This window comes from Solanum tuberosum, unplaced genomic scaffold (genome assembly GCF_000226075.1).
Source record: "Solanum tuberosum cultivar DM 1-3 516 R44 unplaced genomic scaffold, SolTub_3.0 scf00070, whole genome shotgun sequence".
Lineage (NCBI taxonomy): Eukaryota > Viridiplantae > Streptophyta > Magnoliopsida > Solanales > Solanaceae > Solanum > Solanum tuberosum.
Genome location: NW_006238996.1, coordinates 1,182,632 through 1,195,250, shown reverse-complemented (window position 1 = coordinate 1,195,250; position 12,619 = coordinate 1,182,632).

Below are 12,619 nucleotides of genomic sequence, written 5' to 3'. Positions count from 1 at the left end.
CTTAGGCCAAAAACCTAAGTTGAGGGTGGCTAATTCAAAAAGTTACCTTGATCTTGGCCCTGGCCCGACATCGGATATTGTGCACCTAAAATCATGCAAAATACATAAGTTGAGGGTGGCTATGAAAGAGGAAACCGAAAGAAATGGGTATGAAAAGAGTTTATGTAAAACAAAGAAAGAGAAATCAAAAATAGAAGAAGATGTGACTTTGTTCAAAAGAAGCACAAAGATGAATGACAAAAGTGTTGAAAGAAACAAAGAAAAATAAAGTGAAAGAAAAAGAAGAAAGTGAAAAATAAGAGTTATAAAGTCAAAAGTCACATCTGTGTGAAAGAGAGTCAAGGGAAAAAGGAGAAAAGTTAAAGATGCCAAGAATTGGTTGAGAAAAGAGGTAAAAAGTTAGTGTTATGTCAAGGAGGGCAGAAAGTCACTAAAAAGTACCCAAATGTACCCTACCTAACCCTGAGCCTACGTTACAAGCTAAGAAAGTCCTATAGTGATCCTAGCGACTAGTTTGGAGAGGCTAAGCAGTGAAAATAAGGGCAAGCATATGGTATTGAGCACTAACTGTACTTGAAGTCACTTCTGAGTGTGAGTGTTGAATGAATCCTAAAACTTGAAATTCATATCTATTTTGTGTGAAAAAGAATTTCTTTTGAAGTGAGGGCAGTAGTTACATTGTTAGAGGATTGATACTTATGTGATTGTGAAAGGTGTATGTTGTGATGTATGTTGGTCGATCTATGTCATGTTTTGATCCGTATGAGTTAGCTTGTTGAGTCTAGATGAAAAGATTTACACTAATGTGATGGAACTGATTGAAAAATCCATGTGATTGCTTGAGTTTGTATGTCTACTTCCACATAAAAGTCGTTTAGAGTTTAATGTGTCGCTTGAGGATGAACAACAAGTTTAAGTTGAGGGTGTTGATATACCGTGAGATTATGGTATTTTTGATACGTTTCACTTAGAGTTTGTGTGTGTCTTAGGCATTTTGTTATTAGAAATAACGTTTTGTGTATAATTCTTTCAGGAAATAGGTTTGGATGCAGTTGATGAAGATGCGAGCTAAAAAGTGTTGAAGTAGCCACCGACGGTGCCATCCATGGACCATAGCTCCATCGACAGACCGTGGATGGGTAATCGTAGGTCTTGGATTCGGTTGATGAAGATGTGTGCTGAAAAGTGTTGGCTACTCGACTTTTTAACCCATAAAAATATTATTTTCACTTCCTAACTAGAAAGAAAGTTGAAGAGAGGGTTCTAATAGAGTTCTTTCATGATGAAGGTTAGTTTTAATAATTTCTACCATTGAAGGTTACCCCTATGCCTAGAAACGTGATCTCTACACGTGGCAATCGTTTTCCCCTTATATTAGCTGTGTTTGGAGTTTTTAAAGATATAAAGTGGTAGTTATTGGTGTTTCTTTAAGGTTTACACTTGGTTTTCTAAGGTAATCATTTTGGGAGTCTTTTATGATTGTTTTTACGAAGTTCTACGGACGTTTCGTCAGGTTGGGGCCATATGGTAAATCTGTCGATGTAAGCTCAATTATAAATTGTTTATAGGTGCGTACAAGGTGTGTATATATATTGTTTGTAAAGTGTAGGATGTAAGGAACAACTTTCATGAAAAAACTATAGGCATTCGAGCGTTCATCTAAAGGTATGTTAAGCCTAAGCTCTGTCCTTTATTTTAGCACGACTACTGGGAAATTCCTAAAACGGCAAATATGATATTTTGCTATAATCTTTATAGAAAGACCTTCTATGAAAGGCATTGGGATTTCAGCTGAATTATTTTCATGATTCTATTATTTTAATATTCCACTTGTTTGGATAAATAGGGTATTCGATATCTTCATGTCATTTTATCGGTTTCCTTGATTATATGTCCACGTGATGAATTTGTATTCTTCTTTGGGTGGTGTTACTTAAATATATTATGGGAGACATTTATTATTTGTAACCAGCCCTTTTTGCCTGCTAAAGATTATCATGAAAAATCATTAAAGTAACATATGATTTTCAAAACTATCAAGCATAACTTAAACATTTAAACTATAAGAACACTTGATTTTTGAAATACTTTCTTTTATAAATTATCTAGGAACCAAGTATGGGAAATAAGTAAAGCACCTTAAACTTTTTATTAACATCTTCAAGGTTATGTTATCTTTCTAAAAGTTGAGTTAAGTTTTCAAGCTTATTCGGAAAAACATATGAAGTTCCATGAGACATTTACATGTCAAACAAAAGTGATTACGGGGTTATGAGAACAAGAGTAAAAACGGGCAAAGATTGCAACATGAAAACGGTAACATATATGCATTATGAATTCATGACATGGCATGCTATACATTCTACTAACGAGCTATAATCAGGAGGTATGGGGCCTATTGTCTATATTTATACGTATGAGACAGCGATAGCCACTAAGTTGCTGAAGATGATGTTGGATAGCTCTCGAGAAGACACAACCATTGCTAGCTATTTGGTTGGGTATGTCATGCATTTGCATCTATATATATGTATTCACGACATGCGACAGTACAAACATAACATGTATATATAAATAGTAGGAGGTCAAATGTCAGCCATGGAGATTATTTGAGTTTCAGTTTCAGGTGGTATCTCTTTTACTATTTTACAACATATATTTATGATTCTACTTTCCGTCTGACATACCATTACATTTTTATTCCTACTGACGTCCCATTGCTTGGGGACATTATTTTTTGTGTTTCTTGCGAGCAGGTTCAGGCAGAGACTCTGATCGACCCACCCACTAGGATTCGATTTCAACTGTGAGTTGGTAAGCTCCATCTTATCTTGGACTATCAGAGGATGGTTACTTTTGTTGTACAGTTTGGGTATAGTCGGAGCCTTGTCCCAATAGTCCTTATGTCATTCGTAGAGGCTATTGTGGACACAGTATTTTGGGTTTTCTTTTGTAGGTTTCAGTCTCCAACCCATAGGCTTGGCATGTATATGTGTGTGCAAGTAGGTATGTCTTCAGCGTCATCGGCTAGCTAGTACATCTTTACTTTTGGCTTGTCTACAATTGTTTATATGGTTCATTGTCATTCAGGTCATGACCTTCATGGTACAGACTTCACATTTCAGATGTTGTGTTGCCCGCTATTTTTTGTCCCAGGTTTTAGTTAGCTAGTCTGTTTCAGTGGCTAACTCAACCGAATATGGTATCGAGTGCTAGTTACGCTTCCCTATTTTGTAGGGGTGTGCAAAAACCGAACCGATAAAAGTGTTATTGGTTTATTGTTATTGGGGTACTGGGTTAACGACTTTTTAATGGTTTTGTAAAAAAAAAACTATTGGGTTATCGGTTCAGTATTAGTTTTTAACATTGGGTTATTGGTTAAAACCGATAACCCATTAAGACTAGTAATTTACTACTTTTAATTGTACATAAATATTATATATTAATCTTAATATCTTACTAGTTACTTTCTTTATCCTTTAGCTTTCAATTCACACTTCACAGTGACTTTGAGTTCACAATTTCACATACAAAACGTTAAAATCTAAAGTAAGAACTCTATTCTTCTTAATTTCTCTTTGTGTTACACTTGTATAGTTCTTTTCATGTTTGTTATTATTGTTTCTATTTTATGAGCATTTGTAAAGTTACATTATTGTGTTTTCGCATCAAATTTATTAGAAAAGTCATATATTTGTTTTATAAATATTTTCTTATTGGTTAAACCAAAAACCGATAAACCGAAAACCGATAAAAAATATCTTACTGGTTTGGTTATTGGTTTAACATATTTAAAAACCAAAAACCGATAAATCAAACCAATAATACATAAAACCGAATCGAACCGACTGATGCACACACCTACTATTTTGGGGCGTGACATTTTCATTCACATGGGCTACCAAATCTTCATTGGGACTTGAATATACAAGGGCAGCCAACTAACCCATCTTTTGTTCGAGTAACTTAATGGATGATGAGTGTGAGATCACGGTAGTGGAAAATGTTGAAATGTCACTCTTCATTTCTTGCAAAATTATATTGGACCATTCCATTTTATCAAGAATTTTTGTTAACAAGTCCTCAGTCGGAGTGCTCACCGGGTCATGCAAGTCATGAAGTGATGTATACTTTAATCTTGGCATTCATTTCCATACCAACTTCCCTAAATTTTTTCAGTCCAACCTTGATTTAAGGCAAGCCTTGGCTTGACCAAGAACCCTCCAATTTTTCACCCCTTGAGTAAAACTTCTGATTATACACATTCCGGGATATGACATTTACTGAATTTTCTCTAATTCTGATGACATGCTCGAACAAAATATCAACTTGAGCTTTCAATTTAGCAATGCTTTTGGCATGCTCCTGGTTTATCTCCTCTTGCTCTTAAAGTATTCCCATGGGAGTGACACATGATCTTCATTAGTTTACCAAGCTTGATTGATTTTCATCATTTCATCAGGAAATCTTGAAGCCAGCACAAATGGTTGTCTAATGATACCTTATATACCGTGAGTTTACGGTATTTTTGATATGTTTCACTTAGAGTTTGTGTGTGTCTTAGGCCATTTTGTTATTAGAAATAATGTTTTGTGTATAATTCATACAGGAAATAGGCTTGGATGCGGTTGATGAAGATGCAAGCTGAAAAGTGCTGAAATAGCCACCAACGTGCCATCGACGGACCGTGGATGGGTAGTCATAGGTCTTAGCCTGGGAGATAAGTTTCAGTAACTCAAACCACAGAGTGCTAGGATGAACCGTAGTCCAGTCCACGGACCGTAGGTGGTGCATCGTAGGTGGAGCATCAGGGAAGTTTGACAAGTGTGGAACCACGGATCAAGACGAAGGACCGTAGGTCGTCCCACGGTCCGTCATGCAAGTCTGTCATTGATGATCTGAGAGTTGAAGGTTCCAGTACCTGATGAGTGTTGAACCACGGAGGGTGACTTACGGACCATAGGTTGACCCACGATCCGTAGGTCGTGCCATCAACAAAAGCCTCATCCTGCCAATTTATTTCCTTATTTTCTTTCCTGTTTTATTTAGGATTTGTTTTCTATAAATACAAGTTATAAACCTCATTTTTTGGGGTTAGACAATATTGTAAACTCTTAGTTTTTGGTGTTTTGGAATTAATTTGCAAACTCTTAGCAATTTGATTTTCGAAATTCATTTTATACAATTTTTTCTTTGAATTTCAATTGAAGATTTCGGGTTTCATCAATTCTCCTTGTAAGTTCATGAATTCTTTTTACCCAATTATGAATTGTGTTCTTTCAAGCATGAGTAGCTAAATCCACAACTAGGGTTGTGGGAACCACGAGCAATTAACAAAGTATGAATAATAATTAAGTAATTATTGTATAGTGTTTATGCATGTATTGTTAATTCTTTCGTTTCGAAGTCTTTTTAACGGTGTGCAACGTTAGAACTCGCCTCGTTGCTATTTTCCAGACCAAGGAGCTAGTTAATGAGAAAAGAATTAACAACATAAATTTAGTGGATTCTATCTAATAGTTTAATGTCAATTGGAGCGAGGGTGAAAACTAAGCCATACATTGATGTAATGTCTAATCTTGGGTAAAGGTAAGGGTTAGTAAAGTATACACTCGTAGCTGGACCAAGGTACGCAGTGAAATTCCCTATTTGGAGGACCAATCACTTAGGGATACCTAATTTACCAACTTTCTATGTAAAACACTAAGAAAAGATTACTATTATTAGGATTACTGCGTTAAGAGCTTGTGGGGAACACACATACCCTAGTTTCTTTCTCATATTGATAACTCAAAGTTGAATCTTGCTTACTTGTTACTAAATCAACAATCTGTTACTTACTTACAAACCCCCCCCCCCTCCCGCTTTATTTACTTGTCTCGGAAATAGTTTGACTAAACGGATATAATAGTGAGTTAAGTTTAAGTCTGAATCATATTCCTCGTGGGGTCGACCTCAACCTACAAGTTGAGTTCTTTATTTGACAACGATCACTTATACTTCTTTAGGGAGGTGTAATTTGAGCGTATCAATACCAACATGAATAGTATGGTCGACCATCCCTTATTTACCGCATCAGGACTCCGGTAGAAATATTGTAACATTAGCTTGTCCAGAAAACCATTATTTGGGAATTGTAGCAACACCCTTTCAAAACGTAGCCATGCTTCATGTACGGGTTCTCCATTCACTCTTTTTTGAAATTTTGAATACTATTCCTCAATTTCATCACTTTAGAAGGGGGGAAAGGATCTCTCAAGGAATACTTTAGTCAACTCTTCCACGAGGAGAAAACATTTGGCGGCAACTCAATCAACCATCTAGTAGCCTACCCCCATCAAGGAAAAGGTAACAACCTCAACCGCATCGATTCTTGTGTAATCCCCTCTACCGCAAAAGGTCAACACACATTCACAAAATTACAGAGGTGATTGTTGGGATCTTCATTGCCAAAACCTCCAAATAATCCTCTCATTTTGATCAGCTGCAACATTAGTTCGGTTATGATGAAGGTAATATTCTTTTGAACTAGTGGTAACTGAACTGATCCAATCTTTTTGGTGACATTAGAATTCACCACGTCCCTCTTTCTAATGTCATTATCTTGCCCATGGCGGTTAGAATTATCACCACTATTTGAATTCATTGGTCCACCTATCAATAGGACACAAAAACAAAACCAAGTGTAAGTTTGTCCAACTGCAAGCAGATCAGTACACAATTACATCTAAGAGCCGGGCTCCAATCCCACAAGTAGTGTAAAGGTATGAATCCAAGAGGTGAATTAGGTGTGACTAATCAATTATATTAGATGAGGCAAATGGGTGGATTATTCCAAAAAAATTTAATAAAGTAATTTCAAGATCAAGTATGAGTAACAAACTAAACTAAATAGAGTTTAAGTAATTTATATCGATTCTAGGGGTGAGGGGATTGGAAATCGATGTCACATAGGGGTAATATTATATCACTCAATAAATCTAAACGACCATGGATAAGTTTGGTCATCTTCAATAATGAGAATCTTCTTTGGATCTCATAACATTAGTTCATAAAATCTCCTTACAGTCTCAAATAGCTAATTATCCAGTCTTATTGGTCTATTTCACACACCTATTTGAGATCTGAGATAGGATTAAGTTGGCCACCTTAACTCCTAAATTAATCACATGCTAACAACTCAAACTTATGGTGGAAGGCAATAAAATAGAGAAATACAAGAAATCCACTAAGTTAAATCAACATTCAACCCCATCACAAAAAATGTAAAAATTATACCTATTATGATAGCAGTCGTGGATGTGATGAGATTAAAAAATATATACAACACCCAATTTGATTTCACTGTCCAATAGTCAATTACAAGAGCATTAATTAAAACCCCAAAATAAGAGAAATATTCAATATTTTTCTCTCCCTAAGAGTTTCAAGAGTAAAAACTGTTTAAATAGAGGATAGATCCATTTTTCTCTTTTCCAAACTATTTTATACTTTCCAAAAAGATCTGCATCCCATTCGGCGACATTAGTCGGGCTCACCAAACTCACTCGGGGAATTGCCATTTGTATCATTCAGTTTGCCTTTGACTAGCTTCAGGCTTCAGTTGTTTGAACTCGAATGGGAGAACTCGATGGAACACACCCTTCATAATCGATGAATTGCCAAGTGTCACCTAGTGTGCCTAAGATAGCTTTCAGTTTTGCTCTTCAGTCAGTCACTTTCGGCGATACCACTGGGTTCACCTTTAGCAATTTGGTGAATCGCCGATACGACTCTACTTATCCCACTGGCTTTAACGTTTGAGCTCCAAACACTATCCATTTCAGCGAGGTTCAAGCGTTTGGGTGATTCGCCCTTTTGATTAGGCGAACGTCAGGTTTGGACATTCTACTCTTTTCAATGTTGTTGGCCTTTCTTAAAACTATTCATCTTTTCCTTGTCCCTTAGCCTTCATAGTTGTAAATCATCCAAATATCATTCGTATATGACATTATTAGACATTGAGGACTCTAATTTATGACCTAAATAGGCCTTAAATGAGTTTCAATCTACCACTCATCATTTCTCATGTGAGCGTACTTCATTAGATTTCTCCCGTCCACTACCAATAATATATCTCACAACAATACTAAATTCAGTTCTCATCTGGGCTACCTCCTGACTCAGCACATAATTTCTTCTCAATATATCCTAGAATAAACCTACACAAAATTACCCTTAGAAGTCTCTATTTTCTTTGTGTGTCAAACTCTATTGGGTTTTGTAACTCCGTTGAGTGTCTCACCTACTTCCTCAAAAGTGTTTTTCTAGAATACTCCTCTCGTGATAGTGTCTTCCACTACCTTAGTATTAGAATTGGATGTTTTGTAGAAGATTTCTAGGAGCGAATGGTCGGGTATCCTATGATTTGGCACTTTTTCATATTCTTTGTAAACCGCTCACATGTCTGATATAAAGCATCTCCGGATACTTGCGTCAAGTTACATATTTCATATTTCAGCAACAACTTCTTTGATGGTGGACATAATTTCTCTAGGAACGGTTCTCATAGTTCTCTTCATGTAGTAATTAAACTATTCAAGATTTTAGCCAACCAAATTTTCTTCTCCTCAAGGATAATGGAAATAATCGCAGTGCGATGGCATCTGAGCTCACTTCAATTCGATTGTCATTACTTTTATGATCACTCACAAAATTCCTTAGGTGCATATGGGCATCATCAGTCACTTTGCCCATGAATAATCCTCTCATGTTTGACATATGAATCATGTTGCTAGTGATATCAAACTTCGTTACGGCAAGCAATGGAGGCAACACAATAATACCAGTACCCCAACATCATCTTGATCAACATCATACTCATCCCAAATACCTAACTGGGGCATACGTATAGGTCGCTATTGTGCTCTCCTCAAAGGCTGATTATTTAGAGTATTTTTGCGAGCTATTTGATCTCTCCTAGTTTGGGCTGCAACAACAATTACAGCTCGGCACTGCTGTTCAGTCATCTGAGTTGTCTCTTATTGATATCTCAGTTCTTACTCCTCAACCCTTAGTTCTCAATGGCTTCTTTCGTTGTTTCATGACAACTGTTGTTGGCAATTGTTCTTAGAATTTTAGGATAAAATGGAATCAAGGGTTTGCCTTGACTCTGTGTATTTGTCATACACAGTGATCAGCATACTAAAACAAAAATAACAGAAAAAACTAAATAGGGTAAAAATGACTAATAGTCAAATTAAATAACACAATTAATCTAATTCAAAAGTCGTATTCCCTGAAAACGGTGCAAAATTTTGATGTGCCCATATTACACCACCAAATAGAAGTATAAAGTGGTCAGTATTTAAATACAGAACCTAAAAAATATTAGGATCAATCCCAAAGGAAATAATATCAAGATTCAATTAAGGTGTGATTATTTATGTTATTAATCGAATTATCTCAGAAAGGGGGGGGGGTAATAAGCAATGTCATTAATTTTTGTAAAAAAACAAGTAAACAAATACCAATCAAACGAGTTATTAATTAATAAGAGTTGAAAGTAGGGTTTTGTGATCCCCGTGAAGTCATAACTTAGTAAGAACGGATATTAGTAACCTTTGATGTTGCATGCAAGATTGGTAAGTTAAGTTCACCTAAATGGTTGGTCCCCTAAAGAAGTGAATATTACCATGCAACTTGGTCCTTCCACAAGTGTACTTTACTTTACTAACTCTTACCTTTGATCTCAAATAAGTTATACCCGGACAAGATCAAGCTATTAGATGATGGTTGGTAGCCTCAAATCTCTATTGAATAATCTATTTTCTCATCTGTTACTCCCTTGAACCGGCAAGTAAGAAAAAGGCATGTTCTAACACTGACCACCACTAGCAAAATGAAGGGAAAAGCAATACATGTATGCACATTCAAGGAATACTAGATATTAGGTTTACTTCATTATTTCTTCCTGGTTCCTACAGTTCTAGTTGTGTGTTTAGCTACTCATACTTGTATGATCTAAATCAATGATAATTAAACTTCAATATGAATATTTAAAATCCCGAATTTTGAATTAAACTTCAAAGTATAAGTCAAGAATTAAAGTGTAGAATCTCTTCAAAATTTAATAACTAGCTCAAAGTAATTATTTTCTTGGGTTTCCATAACTAAAACGAACATAAAAATGTAAAATAAAACCTAAGAAAAAATATATATAGACATCAAAAACCTATGTAAAACAAACTAGAAAAATTGACTTCGACAGCTTTTATGAACCAATTCACGGATCGTAGTCCTTGTTACGGCTCGTAGACTCCTTTCATAGATGGCAGACATTGCATAATCTCATGAATTTTTCCACGGGCACAAACTACAGTTTGTGGAAATTATTACGGCCCATACACCTTCCTTGGAAAAATCAAGATTTTATGACCCTTCTCTGAATTTGAACCACGAACTAATTCTACGAATCATAGAAGTGTTAACAGGTCGTACTACTAACTCCTTAACTTCAGGGCTTTTTTAAAGTTTCTGAATATCAACTATGATTTCCATCTACGGCACGTGGATCAAACCACGGTTCATAGAGTGACTAGTAGATGGCCAAGATTTGTTTGTTCCATCAGTTTTTCAACACATAGCCACCAAATCCTGTTTTTCCTGCCAAATAACTACAACACACATCAAATCTACTAAAATGCTCTAGAGAACTTACACAAATCCTAAGTATTAAGCATCAAAAATGCCATAAATCCATGGCACATGAGCTACTTGAAGTTGTCTGCTTGATTGTCAAAGGAACTATTGCAGGACTTTTCAAGAAGCTACTTACCAGTTGTCTATTTAATTTCAATCTTATCCAGAAAACTGTGTAATGGACATCTACAATACGATATAGTAATTAAGAACAACTTCTTTCTGCCCCATATATATATAACTTTGTGTAAACTTCCGATAACTTATAGCGATAGCTGAAATGTAACCAAACAAAATATTAAGTCATATTGAATCCCCTCTATTTCACATGGTAGTCTAACATAGTTAATTAGTATAACCTCATTATATGTATCACACAATTTCTAATTTGATTTTCTATTAATCTGACTCTCTACACAGATTTCCCATATGGTGGCCTGAATGCCTTCCTGGTACTAGTGTTGCATTTAAATTGCATCACATTATGCAGATTGGTAGGGAAGGGATATTTGTTCTCTTCTGCCCACAAAAGTAGGACTTTCTATTCATGGACCACAATGGCATTTAGCCTCTTGTTCCTGCATGGACCACAATTGCACTAACACATCTTTCTTCAATATGCATGCACTGCTACAGCTCATTTTGATGTATAAGGGTCTTGGGTCCCCCCACACATAATTTTTCCATTGATATATATATTTACTGCCCATTTCTGACCAAAAATATTGAGTACCTAACTTGTAGTATGCAGAACTCATTAGTAGGTATCGAATCTAGAATATATATATATATATATATATAGTATGATACGTTTATGTGTTGTTCGGGGTTTGGCTAAACATTGATCCAAATAAAAAAAATCAAATCTAACCAATTAAATGAGTTGATGTTTGATTTGATTTGGTAAATGAAAAAAGGGTCAAAATGTCCTTAAAGTATTAGAAATAATTCAAATATAGACAAAAAAAAATATTCCTAACGCTATATTAATCTTAAATTTGTATGTCCATTAACACCGCAATTATATGACATTTCATAAAATTTTAATTCATGTACTTTGTTATTGGCCCACATACGATTTTGACCCAATTCAAAAGGATCAACTCATCGTGACCAACCAAACGAAAAAGACAAACCCAACTAGGAAATCCTGTATTTTTGTGTTCCATTCCACCATGGTATTTTTCACTAATGGTGGTTTTGTGGTCAATTGTATTTTTTTAGTAATAATAGGTTTTTGGTTAATGGACTTATTGAAACTTCAGATGGTGCAGCCATCTTAGGTACCACTTAATTATTTTATAAAACGTTTTGTAAAATAAATAGGTTACAATTCTCGAACACAAGGATTAACCTCATAACTTAAAGAACTAAAGCAACAACTTTCTTAGAAACAAGTTCTATTTGTTGATAATTTGTCACTTACAAAACACTCCTTACAATGGCTACTATTAGCTGAAAATAAATTTCAATTTGTGTGAACATTAAAATGGTGCTTTATATTGTAGGAATAGCCTTTGGCATACACCAAAATAGGATAGCTAGTCTTGGTGTCATTGTCTATTTTACTTTTGTTATATCATCTCAATTCCCTTTCCGCACTCTTTGGCTTCTTCTTTTCTCTTCTTTTTTTGTTGGGCAATCCTAGAAATTTGAATATATTAATTTAATCAAATCACCAAACACTTGTCGTAGAAGACACTGTACTAGAATGTATTGATTTTTTTTGGGAGGGGGCTGGTAGGGAGGTCGGAGTAGGGTGGAGTAAAAAATTATAATGTTTTAAATTTAAAAAGTATTTTTTTAAAATAAAATTTAAAATTATTTTTCTTAAGGGTCGGGGTAGGGTGTGGTAGGGGGTAGAGGGTGGGGCGGGGTAAAAAAATAAATTTTTTTTTTTTTTTAACAACAAACTTTAAAGTATTTTTTTGGGGTGAGG